The sequence below is a fragment of the Macrobrachium rosenbergii genome, chromosome 30 (genome assembly GCF_040412425.1).
Source record: "Macrobrachium rosenbergii isolate ZJJX-2024 chromosome 30, ASM4041242v1, whole genome shotgun sequence".
Taxonomy (NCBI): Eukaryota; Metazoa; Arthropoda; class Malacostraca; order Decapoda; family Palaemonidae; genus Macrobrachium; species Macrobrachium rosenbergii.
The window spans coordinates 16,032,026-16,044,327 of record NC_089770.1 but is presented as its reverse complement, the minus strand read 5'-3'; the positions used below and the strand labels follow the sequence as shown (position 1 = coordinate 16,044,327).

At 37.3% G+C, this 12,302-nt stretch overlaps 1 long non-coding RNA gene across 2 annotated transcripts in view; it reads right to left on the bottom strand.

Moving 5' to 3' along the window:
* The window catches only part of LOC136855100 (uncharacterized), a 424,042-nt gene that overhangs the window by 268,011 nt on the left and 143,729 nt on the right, over window positions 1-12,302 (bottom strand). The gene's annotated exons all lie outside the window — the stretch shown is intronic.

The following is a 12,302-nucleotide window of genomic DNA, read 5'->3' as shown; positions in this document are numbered from 1 at the left end:
GCGCTGGGACCCACGAGGTCATTCAGCGCTGAAAGTGAAATTGACAGTAAGAGGGTTTGAAAGATGTAACAGGAGGAAAACCTCGCAGTCGCACTGTGAAACAATTGGAAGATGGAAGAAAGAAAATATGAACGGAGGTACAGGAAAAGGGATGAAAGGGGTTGCAGCCAGGGGCCGAAGGGGACACTGCAAAGATCCTTTAGTAATGCCTACAGTGAACTCCATGAGGTGCACTGACGGCACTAAACCCCACCCCTCTAAGGGGAAAGTTGTCTCCGAGGTTAATCAAAGGCTTCTGAGAACTTTAGCCGCTACCTAGACTCAACGCAAGTCGCCCCAAAACTTGTTTACAAACTTAAAGTTTAAGGTAGAGCAACTTTAATCATAATAAGCCCCTCTTCTCCTGATGTGTCAAAAGAGATGGAGTTTGTGCCTACTCTGACGAAAATTGATCCTTCATCAGGGGAATATACAAAAAAATGCTTATGACACATTTTGATTTTTTCAAAAATTATCTTATGTAGTTCGTGTGAAAGAGATCTTTGACTATCGTGAATACAATATATATATATATATATATATATATATATATATATATATATATATATATATATATATATATATATATATATATAGCCAAATATTCCCTCAGTCAGATCTATCACGAAACTAAAAGCCCGTCCTTATAAAGCCTTCCATGACAGAAGTGAGAGGTGAACACAACGATCGCTTCAGGGGTGGGGTTGCTACCTTCCTCAGGTGAGTGACTCCTCTGGCGCCACCTGGAGAGATGCACCCCTGGAGCTGTACCGTCTCATTCAGTTCTTTATTTAAAGGCTTTGATGACAATGTCACTGAGAAGGAACACAGAACGCAAGGGAAAATTCCTGATTTAGCGGTAGAATAATACAAGGAAAGATGTGAGTGAAAAACACTTTTTCAATAAACGAATCGAAGAAGAAGAAGAAACTGTGAGAGGCATTACAAATAGATGGAGGCAAAAACAGGATCCTTAGCAATAGAAAATGAAGAAGGTACTGATCGGTAGCCAGAGAGAGAGAGAGAGAGAGAGAGAGAGAGAGAAAGAGTAGAGAGGAGAGAGAGAGAGAGAGAGAGAGAGAACATCAGACTCACAAGCAAAAAAAAAAGAAAGTAAAAAATGCGCCGAAGAACAATCGAGTTTTCTGTACAACGTATAATGCTGTATGAAACTTTCACCTACGGCCCCTCAAACTCTTAGCCGCGGCCCATGAAACTTTCAGCCACGACCCGGTGGTGGCCTGTGTTATTGGCACCAATAACGATCCCAGACGCACGATCATGGTTAACTTTAACCTTAAATAAAATAAAAACTACAGAGGCTAGAGGGCCGTAATTTGGCATGTTTGATGATTGGAGGGTGGATGATCAACTTACCAATTTGCAGCCCTCTAGCTTCAGTAGTTTTCAAGATCTGAGGGTGGACAGAAAAAGTGCGGACTCACAGACAAAAAGCCATCTCAATAGTTTTCTTTTATAGAAAGCTAAAAGGAGGCTGAGCTGTCACAATCTCAAGGTGCAATACACAGCCTTTTCACTCATGTTCGCAACAAGCAATCGTCACTCCAAAAGTGAATAAGATAACAGGAAACTCATTCACAATGAAGATAACTACAAGTAAAAAATGCCCAATCGAGTTTTCTGCACAGCTGCTACGGGGTATATCATGGACACCGAAAACAGATCTATCTTTTGGTGGTCTCGGTCTAATGCTGTACGAGCCGCGACCCAAGAAACTTGAACTACGGCCCGGTGGTGGCCTATCCGATATTGTTGCCAGAAGCACGATTATGGCTAACTTTAACATTAATTGAAATAAAAACTACTGAGGCTAGAGGGCTGCAATTTGGTATGTTTGATGACTGGAGGTTGAATGACCAACATAACAATTTCCAGCCCTCTAGCCTCAGTAGCTTTTAAGATGTGAGGGCGGACAGATATAGTGCAGACAGAAAAATTGAAGACAGAATAAAGTACGGACGGACAGACAAAACCGGCATAGTAGTTTTCTTTTACAGGAAACTAAAAAATCGATGTATGTAGCAGAAGCAGTGATTGTATGCAACAATCGTTCTGCTGTCGACAAGAGACGACCTCCCGTCAAGAGAAATCCCTTGTTAATCCTCTTCTCTGACACTGGCCTAATCCCTTGATCGAAGGGGAGGCAAAGGCATAAAATACAGTTGTCTCTCAAAACTATTTTGTATTAAGACCAAGTTCACTACTGCGTGTGTGTGTGTGTGTGTGCGTGTTAGTCTATTTCCATTCGCCTTGTATATATGCGTCGTGTGACTGTATTCAAATCAGCAAAACCAAAATTCGAAGAAACGACCGTGAATGCTGAAAACCTCCAATATTTTTCTGAATACGTGGGTCAAATAAATACTGCATTCAATAATAATGTAATTATCAACATCCGCAACACAGTTAGTACCATGGTAGACAATGGATTATTCTAAATACAAGCCTGTCCAAAATCCGAATGGCTAAAAATCCACCATTAATTACTCAAAATATCATGGTTAAAAATTACCTTCGGAATAGAAGTTCGCGCATCATATGAATCCGGTTTCAACTGATATCCGGACAAATATACCTCATTTGGGCATGCGCAATTCATCTTGCCTGACTGCCGATGATTTAGCGTTTAATGCTAACATTAAGTGTACCTATACCCTAAAAAAAATCGTTACACCAATATAATTAAGGTAAATGAGCAGCAGTGCCTTCAGCCATAGATACATACATACATACACACACATACTCACACACACACACATACATATATATATATATATATATATATATATATATATATATATATATATATATATATATATATATATATAATATTCCTATTACTATTTATTTTCCTTCTGGGCCGAATATGACATAGAAATATTGCTATTTTTTTTTATCATGACTGCATACACCGTTGTATGTTAATTGTTTACTCCCCAATACAGCCTTTGAAAACATTATCGAAAAGTCCACTTCCTGTTTGCCCGCCGGCTGAAAGAGTCGGAACAAACACGTCTCATCTGTCTCTGCTGATGAGTTCGGGTCGGCCAATACTGCTAACACGATGCTTTTGGGAAATTGCTTTCAGAAATTCATGGTCGTTATTACCACAAATACCTGCACGAGCTGCACACAAATCTCCACTTCTTTTTTTTTTTTTTTTTTTTGCCTAAAAGCAAGATTAAACACGTAAAAAATGCGTCGAAGCTTCTTCGGCGCAATCGAATTTTCTGTAAAGCCACTACAGCGTATAATCTAGGCCACCGAAAATAGATCTATCTTTCGGTGGTCTCGGTATAATGCTGTATGAGCCGCGGCCCATGAAACTTTACCCACGGCCCGGTGGTGGCCTTTCCTATATCGTTGTCAGAAGAACGATTATGGCTAACTTTAACCTTAAACAAAATAAAAACTACTAAGGCTAGAAGGCTGCAATTTGGTATGCTAGATGATTGGAGGGTGGATGATCAACGTACCAATTTGCAGCCCTCTAACCTCAGTATTTGTTAAGATCTGAGGGCATACAGAATAAAGTGCGGACGGACAGACAAAGCCGGCGCAATAGTTTTCTTTTACAGAAAACTAAAATTGCCAAATGTATTACTTCAAAATATCACCTCTTCCACTATTATTTCATTTGTTATCAGTTCGACATGATGGAAAGCGAAATCTATTAAGAACTGTGCTTAGTTTTGCTTGCTCATTACTTTATTCAGTATGTCTTTATTTTCGTAAATGATATGGAGTGTAATCACCACTTACTTTCCTGTAATGACCCGAGTGGGAAGGTCAGTGATTTTCCAAAAGACATGAACAGTTTTTCTGAACTTTTTATGACACAACATTTCGGTTAAATGAGTCTAATAATGAGGTGGTCTAATTATCATGCAATTAGTTACCCACAGTTTTATTCCCTGATTTTTATCAGAATAGCATGCACCACAATTATTTTTCATGGCTTTCTATCGAAAATTCGCAGCGAACATTAATATATTTTTCAAGGAATTGTTTATATAGTTAACGTTGCATTGTAATCGTCTCGTATATTAATAAAAATATTCCAAGTATTTATTCTTACATACACATTTACACACATCTTCATATATATATATATCTGTTTTTATATATATATATATATATATGTATATATATATATATATATATATATATATAAATATATATATATATATATTTATATAATATATAATATATATATATATATATATATATATATATATATATAGGCTATATAGTTAAAGGAGTTATATATTATTTCCCCATTATTTCATTTTATCCCGGAAGTCTTTTTCCCCCTATTGACAGACTTTGGAATCTTTACCCTGCTTATGATTTTCTTCCTCTGGTTGCGCCAGATAAAAGCCTTTACGCTACCAACGCCGTCGGCCTCCGTACGGAAACCTGAATAAAATAAAAACGATCAGCGTTTATTATTATTTTGCATCAGCTATGCACGCTAACGTATAATACGTAAATTAAGATTAATGTCATCAGAGCGAATATTAAACCCTTACTTCAGGTTTATCTATTAAATCTGAGGCAATCAGACATAATTACTCCCCAAAAAAAAAGTTAAGTATATCTTAGTTTAACCAGACCACTGAGCTGATTAACAGCTCTCCTAGGGCTGGCCCGAAGGATTAGATTTATTTTTACGTGGCTAAGAACCAATTGGTTACCTAGCAACGGGACCTACAGCTTATTGTGGAATCCGAACCACACTATAGCGCGAGAAATGAATTTCTATCACCAGAAACAAATTCCTCTTGTTCTTCACTGGCCGGTCGGAGATTCGAACTCGCGACCAACAGAGTGGTAGCTGAGAACGGAACCCGCTCACCCAGCGAGGAACTAATTACTCCCAAAAAACGCTATAATGAATCATCATTATCTGCTTGTTCAGTCGTGAATAATCAATGATATGCATTAGGAGGGAAAGCAATGTATACCGGCGCTTCTAGTGTATCCACTAAACCTCTGACGATTAAACATTCAGATACTGAAAAACACAATAGACGCGCGTGCGCATTTTAGTTTCTGTAAAAGAAAACTATTGCTCCAGCTTTGTCTGTTCGTCCACCCTCAGATCTTAAAAAAACTACTGAGGCTAGAGGGCTGCAAATTGCTATGTTGATCATCCACCCTCCAATCATCAAACATATCAAATTGCAGGCCTCTAGACTCAGTAGTTTTTATTGTAATTAAGGTTAAACTTAGCCCTAATCGTGCATCTGGCAACAATATAGGACAGGCCACCACCGGGCCCGTGGTTAAAGTTTCATGGGTCGCGGCTCATACAGAATTATACCGAGACCACCGAAAGATAGATCTGTTTTCGAAGTGCTATGATCTAGGTTTGGACAATGATGAATTTTCTCCTCTTCATCCCACAAATGCTCTCTTTTTTATAAAGATTATTCCTCTGAGGTAACAGAGATATCTCTCTCTCTCTCTCTCTCTCTCATCTCATCATCATCTCTCTCTTCTCTCTTAAAAATACCTTTAGTATTCTCCGGCCCCCACAAAAAATCTTCAGTTTCCTACCTGATCTTTGTGGGAGTTACAAAGTCTTTTCAAATACTATTACTTGTTTGCCCAGGAGGCCTTAAACTTCCCCGATTCTTTGCCTCTTCTTCTGTTCTACCATGCGAGGAAATGAATCGAATATAGGATTTAGGCCAAAGGCCAAGCACTGGGGCCTATGAGGGTCATTCAGCGCTGAAGAGGAAACTGACAGTAAAAGGTTTGAAAGGTGTAACAGGAGAAAAACTTCGCAGTTGCACTATGAATCAATTGTTAGCAGAGGGTGGAAAGTAAGATGGAAGAAAGAGAATATGAGAGGAGGTACCGTAAAAGGAACGAAAGTGGTTGCAGCTAGGGGCCGAAGGCACGCTGCAAAGAACCGAAAGTAATGCCTGTTTTCAGTGCACCTTGACGAGGTGCACTGACGGCACTAAGACTAGTATTCACGGGTTTAAAAATTTTTTTCCTGGAAATTCATTTGTAGTGTATCAAGAGAGAGAGAGAGAGAGAGAGAGAGAGAGAGAGAGAGAGAGAGAGAGAGAGAGAGAATTATCTAAGGGAAACACCTTCAACAACCAACTCTGCAGAAAAATTCGTCTGCAAAAATCGAGTGGGGAGGGTTTTAATGAGGCTCTCGGATAAAGTCCACTTTTTCCCCTCATATAAGTTTATTGTGAGTTACGAAAATAATTCCTTTTCCCAGGATTTTCTGGAAGCACTGAAGCATTTCCTGTATTTTCAGTTTGTTGCGATCATTATTGTTATTAATGCTATTATCATTAATACTGTGTGGTTGGTAATAATAATAATAATAATAATAATAATAATAATAATAATAATAATAATAATAATAATAAAAGACAGAAACAAACACCCGGAAAGTATGAGTAAAAACAGCGACCCCGACAAGGGATTAAGCTGGGAAGAGGAAGAAGATTATGTAAATGATGATGATGGTGGTGGCGATGGCATCTTAGTCTCCCAATACCTTCACATTAAACCTCTACGAAAAGGTAAACTATTTTGGCTCCCACATTGAGATTCGGGTCCTAAGTGAGAAGGAACGATGTGAATACTCTGGTGAAGGACACCTACAGAAGAAACGCTACTTTACACATTTCTTTATATGATTTAGTCCCTAACTGATGTTTTTCTCATAAAGGCATCTACAGTAGTTCATGAGGTTTTGAACGAATGGATGTTGTGTCGTTTATGAGGTTTTGAACGAATGGATGTTGTGTCGTTTATGAGGTTGTGAACGAATGGATGTTGTGTCGTTCATGAGGTTGTGAACGAATGGATGTTGTGTCGTTCATGAGGTTGTGAACGAATGGATGTTGTGTCGTTCATGAGGTTTTGAACGAATGGATGTTGTGTCGTTCATGAGGTTTTGAACGAATGGATGTTGTGTCGTTCATGAGGTTTTGAACGAATGGATGTTGTGTCGTTCATGAGGTTTTGGAAATGGATGCTGTTCGTTCATGAGGTTTTGAACGAATGGATGTTGTGTCGTTCAAAACAGGTTTTGAACAAATGGATGTTGTGTCGTTCGTGAGGTTTTGAATGAATGATGAGTGTTGTGGCGTTCGGAGGTTGTCTTCGAATGGATGCTGTGTCGTTCAAGGTTTTGATCGAATGGATGTTTGTCTCGTTCAAAGATGAGGTTTTGAACGAATGAATGTTGTGTCGTTCATGAGGTTTTGAACGAATGGATGTTGTGTTGTTCATGAGGTTTTGAACGAGTGTATGTTGTGTCGTTCATGAGGTTTTGATCGAATGGATGTTGTGTCGTTCATGAGGTTTTGAACGAATGGATGCTGCGTCGTTCATGAGGTTTTGAACGAATGGATGTTGTGTCGTTCATGAGGTTTTGAACGAATGGATGTTGTGTCGTTCGTGAGGTTTTGAACGAATGGATGTTGTGTCGTTCAAGAGGTTTTGAACGAATGGATGCTGTGTCAAACTAATGAAATAAAACATGTAGCAAAGCGAGAAAAAACTAGACGAGTATTATCAACAGTTATCAATCTGTCAAAAGCGTTTTAGCCATTTCAGTGGTTTTCTATAACAACCAGTGAAATCCAGTGCTATGTATTTAAATCCCAACTTCCTCGATCTCCTTTTAAAAGCAGATAATGATCAATGAAAATCAATAATCATGATATGACATAAATGTCGAAAAAAGATTTATTTATAATTTTAAACAAATAATTATTACCTCAAAGAAATGCAAACCCTGTCAAAATGTTTGTGAAACGTACGAGTGTTTTCACGTATCTTTTAGGTCTGAATGATGGAGATATTTTAGACAAACAGAAATCGAACTTCCATCCGGTACTTCATCAAACATACCATATATAAATCATATCTTGTCTTTACTGAAGTTTGTTACTTTACTGTAACAAACTTCCCGCTTAAACATTTTGCCAAAATCCCAACACAGAAATTTCTCGTCTATTCCAGAGAAAGACGGATATATACACCTAATCTTGAGCAATTAATTTCGTCCTCACAATTAAGATAATTACATCTAATCAATGTGGGGGGAGGGGGGGGGGGAAGGACGCTGGAACAGAATTCGAGAGGGAATGTCACAATGATTATGATTAATTGTTCCTCTGAGACCTTCACATTAATGGAAACTGACGGTCGTTGGCATCGGAATATCATGTAAGTTTTGTGCAGCCTCCGTGGATACGGTTACTGGGGGATTTATCAAATAATATCTAATAGAGGAATGATTTTTATAAAGCTTTGGTAAGGGAAAACTTTAAATTAAAAATATGACTTGGTTCATGGTTAGGATATCATAGTAAGTTAACGTATCCAGTTGGGTATGTTTGCATATGGGTTATTAAACTGAATATAGAATTTAGGCCAAAGACCAAGCACTGAGACCTATGAGGTCATACAGTGCTGAAATAGAAGCTGACAATAAAAGGTTTGAAAGGTGTAACAGGAGGAAAACCTCGCAGTTGCACTATGAATCAATTGTTAGGAGAGGGTGGAAAGTAAGATGGAAGAAAGAGAATATGAAAGGAAGTACAGTAAAAGGAACTAAAGGGATTACAGCTATAAAAGAACCTTTGAAATGCCTACAGTGTAACATGAGGTGCACTGAAAACCTCCCCTACAGGCATATGGGTTATTAATATCGAATCACAATCAAAAAATAAAAAATGGCGATAAATTATATTTCTCAAAATTAAAATTATCAAAATAAATTTTAACTGGGTTTAAGCATTACCAGTGTGACATTGAGGATTCGACTACGGCTCGTGATTATGTTCCATTACAAAGCAAAATTATATTTATTTAGGCATTTGTTATGATTACTATAAAAAATCTTACGAATATTTTACCATCGTGTCACAGACAAGGCTTAAATTTTATACGATTACGATGACTGCAATAAAAAGTGTGTTCAAGAGTCATTAGCAGCACTTAACCAATAAATTCTAGCTCGGACAAACCGGAATAATTGATTAGTTATAACAAATTTAAATCATCAAAAAGCGCTAGAACATCAGTTTATATAAATTTCTGATATATGATCAAATACCTACCAGTTATCAATATCGTATATGTTGCTGCGGCGGTCAAGAGTGTCATCAGTAATATTGCCTTAAACAATGTTGAACAAGCACAACAAATATACATCTGATTAATAAGTCACTTTGGATTTCAGCTACATTGTCATCTTCCATGTCGAATCGTCCTTTTTACATGAGCCACTGAATAATGTTTGATTTATTCTATAGCCTCCAGCAGAGGTCGATCATTTTGAATGTTAATAACTCCACTACGTATTTCCTGCCCGTCTTCTTTGTGAGCCTGCCTATCCTTCCAAGTCTTGTTATTGGACGAGTGGGTACCGTTTTCAGCTAGCACTCTGCTGGTCACGCGTTCGATTCTCCGACCGGCCAATGAAGGATTAGAGGAATTAATTTCTGGTGATAGAAATTCATTTCTCGTTAAAATGTGGTTCGGATTCCACAGTTAGCTGTAGGTCCCGTTGCTAAGTAACCAATTGGTTCTTAGCCACGTAAAATAAGTATAATCCTTCGGGCCAGCCCTAGGAGAGCTGTTAATCAGCTCAGTGGTCTGGTTAAACTAAGGTATACTTTTTACTTGTTTATAATACGATTAATGACTTCCTTTTGACATTTTCTGACGTGTCCTTTTCAGCTTCGATCGCTCTATACTTTACTTATTACTTAATTATCATCATTTTAGTCATTCTTTTGTTTTCCTCACACATCATGTCTATTTTGAGCTTAAATTTCTCCAGCCAGCTCCCTTGTGGATTATATATAAATTTTCCTAATCTCGGTCCCCACAGCATCTTTCAAAAATACATCGACCCATCCAGGGAATTCCGGCTAAGGTTGTCTCATGACTACCCTGCAGAAATAACAAGACCTGAAGCCCAGCAAAATCATTAGAAGGGGCCTTCCAAAACAACCTGTCAAACTGCTACCCCGTAGGGGGATTGTGCCGTCAGTGCACCTCAAGCGGTGCACTGTAGGCATTACTTAAGGTTCTTTGCAGCGTGCCTTCGGCCCCCAACTGCAACCACTTTCGTTCCTTTTACTGTACCTCCTTTCATATTCTCTTTCTTCCATCTTACTTTCCACCCTCTAATAACAATTGTTTCCTAGTGCAACTGCGAGGTTTTCCTCTTGTTACACTTTCAAACCTTCTACTGTCAATTTCCATTTCAGCGCTGAATGACCCCATAAGTCCCAGTGATTGGCCTTTGGCCTACATTCTATATTCAATTCAATTCAATCAAACTACTAGAGTACTTGAACCCACCTGGCTCTTGTCTCTGATTTGCCCAGTTACTACTCCAGGTCAGTCTCTGCATGGACAGGAAGATAGAGGACTTTCTAGATTGTACTGTGATTATAATAACAAGTGACGTTTTCAAATATAACTGAAAAACCAGAATCTTCAAGATACTGTTACCTAAAGAAATACTGTTTTATATTACACACACACACACACACACACACACACACACACATATATATATATATATATATATATATATATATATATATATATATATATATATATATATATATATATATATATATATATATATACAGTATATATGTGTATAATATATATATACATATATATATATATACATATACATATACATATATATATATATATATATATATATATATATATATATATATATATATATATATATATATATATATGTATGATATATATATAGAAGAGAGAGAGAGAGAGAGAGAGAGAGAGAGAGAGAGAGAGAGAGAGAGAGAGAGAGAGAGAGAGAGAGAGAAATAAAATTAAAACAAAGATAATTACACAATGGACTAATAAACACCCATGTAAGTAACCTCATATAAGCAACAAAAAGTTTTAAAAAATCAAAGTACAGCCTTTTACCTTCAATAAAAATAGTCTCTCATTTTCTTCAAAGCACAAAATCAGATTCAATGAATTTTCTTTCGAGATTTTACTAGTTTACTCTGCACTAGAAATAGGCAAACTTGATAAAACGAAACAAATACATACAAACATACATAAATGCTGCAGTAAAATCACTTCATATACATAAATACATATACATAAATACATACATGCATACATACAAACAGGGTGATGAAAAAAACATTTGAAATGCATGAAAGACGAAAAATATTGCAACAATATTTATGTTAACTTAGCATACTGAAACATTTATGGAAATTCCCCGAGAGTTTAATCCCACGAATTCTTTCTCAATAAACGAAGGACTCTAGAATTTCTTTTTCTAGATCACAGGGTCCAGGAAAGCTAGAACTCTTTCAATTCTTCCTCAATAAACGAAGGACTCTAGAATTTCTTTTTCTAGATCACAGGGTCGAGGAAAGCTAGAACTTTTTCAATTCTTCCCCAATAAACGAATGACTCTAGAATTTCTTTTTCTAGATCACAGGGTCCAGGAAAGCTAGAACTTTTTCAATTCTTCCTCAATAAACGAAGGACTCTAGAATTTCTTTTTCTAGATCACAGGGTCCAGGAAAGCTAGAACTTTTTCAATTCTTCCTCAATAAACGAAGGACTCTAGAGTTTCTTTTTCTAGATCATAGGGTCCAGGAAAACTAGAACTTTTTCAATTCTTTCTCAATAAACGAAGGACTCTAGAATTCTTTTTTCTAGATCATAGGGTCCAGGAACACAAGAGCTTTTTTCATTCTTTCTCAATAAACGAAGGACTCTAGAATTTATTTTTCTAGATCATAGGGTCCAAGAACGCTAGAACTTTTTTCATTCTCTCTCAATAAACGAAGGACTCTAGAATTTCTTTTTCCAGATCATAGGGAACGCTAGAACTTTTTTAAGGCCCTGTCTGAAAATGAAGGGAACAGGAGACTTTCTAACAAGGTAACTTTTTAGGAGAAGAATTCTCTTGTGGGCTTTACTATGTAAAGCAGATTTAGTGGAGTCTTGTATTTTCCTCGAATAAAGTTTAGGCGATGGAATAAAAATGACCAGAATCTGAGGCATGTTTATATATCACGGGTGGGGCGAACGTGTCTTTGAATCTGTTAGGGAAATTTTTCTGAACGGAGTGAAAAGAATTTTGTATTGAAGGGGACGCCCCCCCAACCCTTCCCCCTATCCCTAACTTGGGCTTGTGAACCTTTGGAGGAAAAATGACACGGAAAAATCGA